This window comes from Leucoraja erinacea, chromosome 8, assembly GCF_028641065.1.
Source record: "Leucoraja erinacea ecotype New England chromosome 8, Leri_hhj_1, whole genome shotgun sequence".
Taxonomy (NCBI): domain Eukaryota; kingdom Metazoa; phylum Chordata; class Chondrichthyes; order Rajiformes; family Rajidae; genus Leucoraja; species Leucoraja erinaceus.
Window position 1 is genome coordinate 32,543,351 of NC_073384.1, and position 10,153 is coordinate 32,553,503.

The 10,153-nt window shown below is 44.6% G+C and overlaps 1 long non-coding RNA gene across 1 annotated transcript; it reads right to left on the reverse strand.

Moving 5' to 3' along the window:
• Positions 1 to 5,972: 5,972 nt before the first annotated feature.
• LOC129699509 (uncharacterized) lies at positions 5,973 to 10,144 on the reverse strand. The gene is made up of 2 exons (XR_008723857.1): positions 10,011 to 10,144; positions 5,973 to 6,848 (listed from the first exon to the last, which is right to left on the reverse strand). It is a non-coding gene; the product is annotated as an uncharacterized LOC129699509 (long non-coding RNA).
• Positions 10,145 to 10,153: the final 9 nt, after the last annotated feature.

Genomic DNA, 10,153 nt, shown 5'->3' on the forward strand with positions numbered 1-10,153 from the left:
AGAACTTTATTCCTTACTTTTCTATTGTCTAACTAGACTAAGTGGGACCCGTCGGGTTCCAGCATCACACAGGAGGGCTGGTCCCCCAACGCATTATTCCACCTCTCCACCAATTCCAATATTGGTGGCCAGTGGGGGGGGGGGGGGGGCTTTCTGGAGCGCTAGTATGGGTGTTGTGGGCTGAAGGGACTGGTTTCCAGGGCTAGTATGGACATTGTGGGCCAAATGAATTCTTGGGCTGGCTCAGTCACTCAAGCCTGTTGTGCTGGCAGCTCACTCACTCACGGCTGGTGGGCTGGCAGTTACTCATGGCTCATGGCTATTCCTTGAAATTCCATTCCAAGCAGGGTGCAAGGCCATCGAATTCAAGTGCAGTTTCTTACCACTTCAAGCAGGGTGCAAGGCCATCAAATTCAAGTGCAGTTTCATACCGTTTCAAGCAGGGTGCAAGGCCACTACAGACGTGAGTCGTGACCTCTCCCTCCTCCATCTTGCAGAGACTGAGCCACGCCCAGACTTCTGGGTTTTATCGTCCCTCCCCCCCCTCCCACCAGAAGGGGCGCGGCCTTCATGGCGTTATTGACAGGAGAGAGAATCTCAACATTTTTTAAACACTAATAACTCTTTTACTTTTCGTCGATGGGAAAAATTTGCGGCATCTGATGAGCGGAGGGGGACTCTGAGTAAGATGGCTAAAAATCACAGCCGTACGTGGTTCCAATTTTTCTAAAATCAATATAAAGCGCAAACAGGAAGTGATCAAGATTAGACTTTTAATTATATAGAAGGCAAGGCATCTTTAATTAAGCAAGGTAACTTTAATTAGGCAATACAGCTTTAGCATTTCCAAACCAAAGGCAACACAGCTTTAGCATTTCCAAACCAAAGGCAACACAGCTTTAGCATTTCCAAACCAAAGGCAACACAGCTTTAGCATTTCCAAACCAAAGGCAACACAGCGTTAGCATTTCCAAACTATATTTTCAAACCACATTAAGGGCACTGACAGGTCAGTAAAACGACTTAACGTTCAGTGGACATGTGTTCAGTGTTATTCACAGCTCAGACTGAGAGACGTGACCCTCTCGCTCCCCCATCTTCCAGAGACTGACTGAGGCACTCAACACTTCCGGGTTTTATAGTCCCTCCGGAAGGGGCGTGGCCTCAGAAGAGAGAATCTCAACATTTTTTAAACACTAATAACTCTTTTATTTATAATTGATCAAAAAAATCCTCTTGTCCTGCGCAGCCGAGGGGGACTCTGAGTAAGATGGCCAAAAATGACAGCCGTAAGTGGCAGCGTTTTTTCTAAAATCAATATACTGAACAACAGGAAGTGATCAAGATTAGACTTTTAATTATATAGAAGGCAAGGCATCTTTAATTAAGCAAGGTAACTTTAATTAGGCAATACAGCTTTAGCATTTCCAAACCAAAGGCAACATAGCTTTAGCATTTCCAAACCAAAGGCAACACAGCTTTAGCATTTCCAAACCAAAGGCAACACAGCTTTAGCATTTCCAAACCAAAGGCAACACAGCGTTAGCATTTCCAAACTATATTTTCAAACCACATTAAGGGCACTGACAGGTCAGTAAAACGACTTAACGTTCAGTGGACATGTGTTCAGTGTTATTCACAGCTCAGACTGAGAGACGTGACCCTCTCGCTCCCCCATCTTCCAGAGACTGACTGAGGCACTCAACACTTCCGGGTTTTATAGTCCCTCCGGAAGGGGCGTGGCCTCAGAAGAGAGAATCTCAACATTTTTTAAACACTAATAACTCTTTTATTTATAATTGATCAAAAAAATCCTCTTGTCCTGCGCAGCCGAGGGGGACTCTGAGTAAGATGGCCAAAAATGACAGCCGTAAGTGGCAGCGTTTTTTCTAAAATCAATATACTGAACAACAGGAAGTGGTCAAGATCAGACTTTTAGCAATATAGATTAAGTGAATACTGAAGGGTACTTGTGCACATTGATGATGGTTGGAAACTCATTTACCATTTTGTTAGATAGTTGACGATGAGCGACGATGAGCTGGCCTACAGGGAGGAGGTCCAGCACTTAGCAGCATGGTGCGCTGACAACAACCTGGCCCTTAACTCCAAGAAGACCAAGGAGCTCATTGTAGACTTCAGGAAGTCCAGAGGCGGCACGCACACCCCCATCCACATTAACGGGACGGAGGTGGAACGTGTTTCTAGCTTCAGGTTCCTGGGAGTCAACATTTCCGATGACGTCTCTTGGACCCACAATACCTCTACTCTGATCAAGTAGGCTCATCAGCGTCTCTTCTTCCTGAGGAGACTGAAGAAGGTCCATCTGTCTCCTCAGATCCTGGTGAACTTCTACCGCTGCACCATCGAGAGCATCCTTACCAACTGCATCACAGTATGGTATGGCAACTGCTCTGTCTCCGACCGGAAGGCATTGCAGAGGGTGGTGAAAATTGCCCAACGCATCACCGGTTCCTCGCTCCCCTCCATTGAGTCTGTCCAAAGCAAGCGCTGTCTGCGGAGGGCGCTCAGCATCGCCAAGGGCTGCTCTCACCCCAACCATGGACTGTTTACCCTCGTACCATTCGGGAGGCGCTACAGGTCTCTCCGTTGCCGAACCAGCAGGTCGAGGAACAGCTTCTTTCCGGCAGCTGTCACTCTACTCAACAACGTACCTCGGTGACTGCCAATCACCACCCCCTCGGACACTTATTATTATTTATTCAAATCATTTGCTATGTCGCTCTTCCAGGGAGATGCTAAATGCATTTCGTTGTCTCTGTACTGTACACTGACAATGACAATTAAAATTGAATCTGAATCTGAATCATCTGAATGTGAATCTGATCTGAGTTAATGGGAGCACAACGAGGGAGGAAGGAAGGCTGCGATTTCCTCTGCGTGCATGTTGTGGTTAACTCTGAGAGAAATTTCCCCATGACCTTGGATCACCACAATGACACTGAAGTGGGTAGCATTGTGGATAGTGAAGACGGTCGTCATAAATTACAGCAGGATCTTGATCGGTTGCACAGGTTAGCTGAGGAATGATTGATGGAATTTAATAATGACACGTACGAGGTGTTGTATTTTGGGAAGTCTAAATAGGGCAGCACCTACACAGTGAATGGCAGGGCTCTAATGAGTGTTGTAGCCACCAGATCAAATCTGAAGAAGGGTCCCAACCCAAACCGTTGCTTATCGATATCCTGTAGAGATGCTGCTAAACCGCTCGCTGCAGCTCCGGCCTTGGAGCAGCCTCAGTGCAAGAGTCCCGAGCCGTCGGAGGCCTCAGAAGCGTCGCACAACTGCCGTGAGAGACTCTGTGCCGAATTCGCACAGGTTACCGGCATGGATCAGGCTGTGGCTCGGTGCATCCTGGAGGACAACCAGTGGCTGCTGGAAGTAAGCACCAAGCAATGGGTAGAAACGGTGGAAGATAGTGGCCTTCAAATGGGGGTGGTTGGAGAAAGCATCCTGCTTGCCTGCTAGATTTTCACTTACTGTAACTGCAGGAAAAATTCCCCTTCCCGATGTTGGGGTCACAGTTTAAGAATACAGGGTAGGCCAGTTCGGACTGAGATGAGGACAAACTTTCTTCATGCAGGAAGTTGTGAATCTGTGGAATTCTCTGCCACAGAAGGCAGCGGAGGCCAATTCACTGGATGTTTTCAAGAAAGAGTTGTATCGGGGCAGTCGAACCTCCTGCGGTTGGAGCTCCCGCAGTCAATCCCGAACAAAGGGACCGCCAGCTCCACGATGTTGACGGAGATACGATACGAAAAAGTCGCATCTCCGTCGAGGAAAGATATTAAAAAGTTTCCCCCAACCCCCCCCCCCCCCCCTTCCCCCACCCACCGCCATAAAACAAAAACTAAAGATACACTAAAACATACAAATAAAAAACGGACTAAAAACAACAAAAGAAGAAAGGGACGAGACAGGCTGTTGGCGAGGCTGCCATGTACGCCGCCACCCGGTGTCCTTTGGTAATGGAAATTGCACATTACAGAATTGAAAAATCTCCACCCAAAATATTTGAGGCATGGAATAAAAGGCCATGGCTTTATGACGCGTCTATGTTTTATGGAGACTGCGAGGCAAGTTTTTTATCACATACAAACGGTTGGTGTGCCTGGGGTAGTGATTGAGGCAGATACAGTAGTGGCATTTAAGAGACTTTTGGAAAGGCACATGGATATAATGTAGGGACATAGTTAAGTGCAGGTGATAACATTTAGTCTTGGCATCATGTTTGACACAGACATTGTGGGTCTGTTTCTGTGCTATACTGTTCTGTGTTCTAATATTCACTCTCGTTAAATTTATATAAATAAATGAATGAAAAATGTATTTTTCTCTCAATTCACATATGCAGATGACGTGGTTTTGCATTAATGAAAGTTATGATACAAACCGTTGTCTAGGAAGGCAAACCCTCTCACTCCCCCTGCTATGTGGAGTTGACTGTATAAATAATCTTTACACAGTGGATGCTATGGACTTCATTCCTTTGACTTGTCTTTTGTCTGGGAGATTGAGGGGTGAGAGACACAAGGAACTACAGATACTGGAATCTTGAGGAAAACGCAAAGAACTCAGGAGGAACTCAGCGCGCTAGGCAGCATCCGTGGAGGGAATTGACAGACAACGTTATGAGTCAGGACCCTTCTTCAGAATATGAATTACTCCAGCAGATTGAGGAGTGAATTCATTGTGGTATTCTGATAGAGTAAAAGGATATGATTTAAAAAAATAAGAGAAATTTGTACTGCTGATATGTCAAGGTCAAAAGAGCATAAATATTAGTATCAAAGCCAGATAATTTAGCACGAAAATCAGGAAAATATCTTAAGCTTTTCAATACACAAAATGTAGCATTACAGGATGTCATTCAGCCCAGTTTTTTGAAAGGTTTATACAATTTGTTCCACTCCAATTTGTTCTTAGTAAGAGTTGTCATATAAAAGTTAAAACACTTTTTATGTTTGTTGGGCAGCACAGTGACACAGCTGAAAGAGCTACTACCTCACAGTGCCAGAGAGTCGGGTTTGATCCTGACCTTTGGTGCTGTCTGTGTGAAGTTTGCATGTTCTCCCTGTGACAGTGAGGGTTTTCTCCGAGTACTCTGCTTTTGTAATACATCTGAAAGATGTTTGCAGATTAATTGGCCTCTGTAAATTCCCCCCAGTGTTAAGACAGTGGATGTGAAAGTGGGATAGAATAAAACTAGTGTGAATGGGTGATCGATAGTCAACGTGGACTCGGCGGGCCGAAGGTGCTGTTTCCGTGCTGTATTTTTCAATAAATAGGACTTCAGGCCCATTGATTCCATGACAACGATGCAAAAACAAGCCAACTCATCCACTCCTCACTCCTCTCTACAAACCTACTAATCTTTTCATGTGCTCAATCAGTTCCCTTAACAAAACCAAAATCAGGAACAGATAAGAAGGAATGTTTAGGTAAACGAGGTTAAATTCTCGGTCACTATTTCCTTATGTGGGTCCATAAACTAATCTGCTTGTTACAAACTTAAGGTGCTCCTTGGATAGGTTTACTAAGTTCTTTGAGCCTCTTGCCTCCATAGATACATGTGGCAAATCCAATTTTTTTAAATGTATATGGCTGTTTCATTTCTGAGTACAAGTAATCATCTGGAATAAAATGGGAACTGAAATGTGCATTGGTATGATTTTTTTCCTTTGGACACCATTCAATTTCTCTCCAAATAGGGGCAAAGAATTTGTATTAACCTTGCAAGTGTATTTACTTTAGTTTTAATTTTAGAGACACATGGAAACGTTGACTCAAAACGTTGCCCATTGCTTCTCTCCGGAGATGCTGCCTCACCCGCTGTGTTGCTCCAACATTTTGTGTCTACCTTCGATTTAAACCAGCATCTGCAGTTCTTTTCTACACATCCATTTTATAATTGTTTAGTTTCATTTTTATTGTCATGTCTACCGAGGTACAGTGAAAAGCTTTTATTTGCTTGCTATTCAGTTGAAGAAAACACAATACATGATTACAATCAAGTCGTCCACAGTGTACAGATACAGGTTAAAGGGAATCATGTTTCGTGCAAAATAAAGTCTAGTTAAAGATAGTCCGAGGATCTCCAATGAGGTAGATGGGAGGTCAAGACCACTCTTTAGCTGGTCAAGTCAAGTCAACTTTATTTGTCACATACACATACAAGATGTACAGGGAATTGAAAGTGGCAATGCCTGTGGGATTGTGCAAAACAGCAGAACAACAGAACAGAACAAAACCAGTATTTACATTAAAAAAAGAAACAACAGTATTTATGCCCTGGTGAGATCAGAGTTTGCAGTCCTGATGGTCTGTGGGAAGAAACTCTGTCTCATCCTCTCTGTTTTCACAGTGTGACAGTGGAGGCGCTTGCCTGACCGTAGTAGCTGGAACAGTCCATTGCTGGGGTGGTAGGGGTCCTTCATGACCTTGCTGGCTCTGAATCTGCACCTCCTGGTGTATAGATCCTCAGGGGCATGAGTGTAGTTCCCATGGTGCGTTCGGCCGAAGGGTGAGAGGACGGTTCAGTTGCCAGATATTGGGCAGCACAGTGGCGCAGCGGTGCTGCCGCACAGCGCCAGAGACCCAGGTTTGATCCTGACTTCAATGCTGTCTGTTCGGAGTTTGCACGTTCTCCCTATGACCTGCGTGGGTTTTCTCTGGGTGCTCCGGTTTCCTCCCACACTCCAAAGAGGTACAGGTTTGTACAGCTTTGTTTAAAAATAATAATATATTGTCCCTTGTGTGTAGGATAGCGCTAATGTTGGGGATTGCTGGTCGGTGCGGACTCGGTGGGCCGAGGGGCCTGTTTCCTTAAGAAAAAGTAAGCCATTTAGAACGGAGACGAGGAAACACTTTTTCTCACAGAGAGTGGTGAGTCTGTGGAATTCTCTGCCTCAGAGGGCGGTGGAGGCAGGTTCTCTGGATGCTTTCAAGAGAGAGCTAGATAGCGCTCTTAAAAATAGCGGAGTCAGGGGATATGGGGAGAAGGCAGGAACGGGGAACTGATTGGGGATGATCAGCCATGATCACATTGAATGGCGGTGCTGGCTCGAAGGGCCAAATGGCCTACTCCTGCACCTATTGTCTATTGTCTATTGAAACAGTCCACCGTCCATGCCGACCATTGAAAACCCATTTACACATGTTTTAATTATCACACTTTCTCATACACTCCCTACATACTTGGGTCAAACAGTGCAGCTATTTAGTCTATCCATAATTGGTTGAGCTCTAATATAAATTCATCGGAAGACCCTGGAGAAAAAACAGCTCTCCTCCGAAATCTCAAGAGCCCAACTCTCAGCTAACACAGGCATCAATGATTAAATGTTCTATTTATTGCCTTTGTCTGTCTGAGGAAAAGGGTGTTGGCAGATGAAACCTAGTCAGGCTCTTTGGCACAATTTACCCATGTCAACCAAGATGCCCCATTTAAGCTTGTCCCATCTGCCTGCATTTGTCTCACATCCCTTTTAACCTTTCCTATCCATGTACCTGTTCACATATCTTCTAAATGTCATTACAGTATCTGCCTCGAGAATTGCTACCCCCTGTGGCAGCTCATATTAGTAGTAAGCCATATATTGTGGGAGATTTCAATTTTCCTCACATAGACTGGGAAACACATTCTGTAAATGGGCTGGATGGGTTGGAGTTTGTAAAAATGTGTGCAGGATAGTTTTTTGCAGCAATACATAGAGGTACCTCTGTGTTAAAAGACAGCTGTCCCAATCAGGTTTCTATAATTATGGAACTAGAACGGTTGGGGGAGGGACTTTGAGGAGATGCAAAGGATAGAGAAAGCTAGTAGACAGTGAGTGTGAGGTTAGGTTGAAAGGAGGCAGAGAATGGTTTACAATGGGAAGCACTCAGACCCGTGGAGTAAATTATGTAGGAGATAAAGAAGTAAAAAGAAGAAAAAAAAGAATATAAGGTTGCTTTGGCAAGTAAGGAGAAATAAGACAGCTATGGTGGGTTTCTTAAATGTGTGTACTAACACTTTTGAAAAATATAAAAGTGGATACGTCTCCAGGTCCTGGCAGGATATTCCCTAGGACATTGAGGGAAGTTAGTGTAGAAATAGCAGGGGCTATGACAGAAATATTTAAAATGTCATTAGAAACGGGAATGTTGCCGGAGGATTGGCGTACTGCGCATGTTGTTGCATTGTTTAAAAAGGGTTTGAAGAATAAACCTAGCAATTATAGACCTGTTAGTTTGACGTCAGTGGTGGGCAAATTAATGGAAAGGATACTTAGAGATAATATATATAATCATCTGGATAAACAGGGTCTGATTAGGAATAGTCAACATGGATTTGTGCCTGGAAGGTCATGTTTGACTAATCTTCTTGAATTTTTTGAAGAGGTTACTAGGGAAATTGACGAGGGTAAAGCAGTGGATGTTGTCTATATGGACTTTAGTAAGGCCTTTGACAAGGTTCCTCATGGAAGGTTGGTTAAGAAGGTTAAACTGTTGGGTATAAATGCCGGAATAGCAAGATGGATTCAACAGTGGCTGAATGGGAGAAGCCAGAGGGTAATGGTGGATGGCTGTTTATCGGATTGGAGGCAGGTGACTAGTGGGGTGCCTCAGGGATCTGTGTTGGGTCCTTTGTTGTTTGTCATGTACATCAATGATCTGGATGAAGAGGTGGTAAATTGGATTAGTAAGTATGCAGATGATACCAAGATAGGGGGTGTTGTGGATAATGAAGAGGATTTCCAAAGTCTACAGAGTGATTTAGGCCATTTGGAAAAATGGGCTGAAAGATGGCAGATGGAGTTTAATGCTGATAAATGTGAGGTGCTACACCTTGGCAGGACAAATCAAAATAGGACGTACATGGTAAATGGTAGGGAATTGAAGAATACAGTTGAACAGAGGGATCTGAGAATAACCGTGCATAGTTCCTTGAAGGTGGAATCTCATATAGATAGGGTGGTAAAGAAAGCTTTTGGCATGCTAGCCTTTATAAATCAGAGCATTGAGTATAGAAGCTGTGATGTAATGTTAAAATTGTACAAGGCATTGGTGAGACCAAATCTGGAGTATGGTGTACAATTTTGGTCGCCCAATTATAGGAAGGATGTCAACAAAATAGAGAGAGTACAGAGGAGATTTACTAGAATGTTGCCTGGGTTTCAACAACTAAGTTACAGAGATAGGTTGAATAAGTTAGGTCTTTATTCTCTGGAGTGCAGAAGGTTAAGGGGGGGACTTGATAGAGGTCTTTAAAATGATGAGAGGGATAGACAGAGTTGATGTGGACAAGCTTTTCCCTTTGAGAATAGGGAAGATTCAAACAAGAGGACATGACTTCAGAATTAAGGGACAGAAGTTTAGGGGTAACATGAGGGGGAACTTCTTTACTCAGAGAGTGGTAGCGGTGTGGAATGAGCTTCCAGTGGAAGTGGTGTCGGCAGGTTCATTGGTATCATTTAAAAATAAATTGGATAGGCATATGGATGAAAAGGGAATGGAGAGTTCTGGTATGAATGCAGGCAGGTGGGACTAAGGGAAAAAAGTTGTTCGGCACGGACTTGTAGGGCCGAGATGGCCTGTTTCCGTGCTGTAATTGTTATATGGTTATTGTTATTAAACAGACCCTTTGCCCCATCGACTTTATGTCGAGCATCGATCACACTAGTTATTCCACTTTTGCATGGAAAGGTCTGCTGCGTCCACATTTAGGGCTCTGTCTAGAAATACACAAGACCTTCCAAATTGTTTGAATGCCGAGTCTTTTACCCAGGGTAGGGGAATCACAAATCAGATGACATCGGGCAGTGCGCGCTGCTAGTGAGGTTACGACGGCGCAGGAAGGATCTGACTGGATGGGCCCTTCTCACCGCCAGCCAAGTGCTTGTTGGCGTATTCTGGCGATGAGGCATTTCGCCAGACAAGCTGGGCAGTCTGCTCAGGGAACTACGGCACAGGATCCATCGAGACCCCCCCCCCACAACCACTACCTCCGTGCATGGAGATGTTCAGATACATCCTGCCTCCCCGACAGACGATCGTTCCTGTTGCTTATTTTAGACCGAACAGCGAGTAGAAATAAAGTTGGTGGACGGGAGGAGACGAGTGTAAAGGAGGCCAGGCCGCGCCGCGG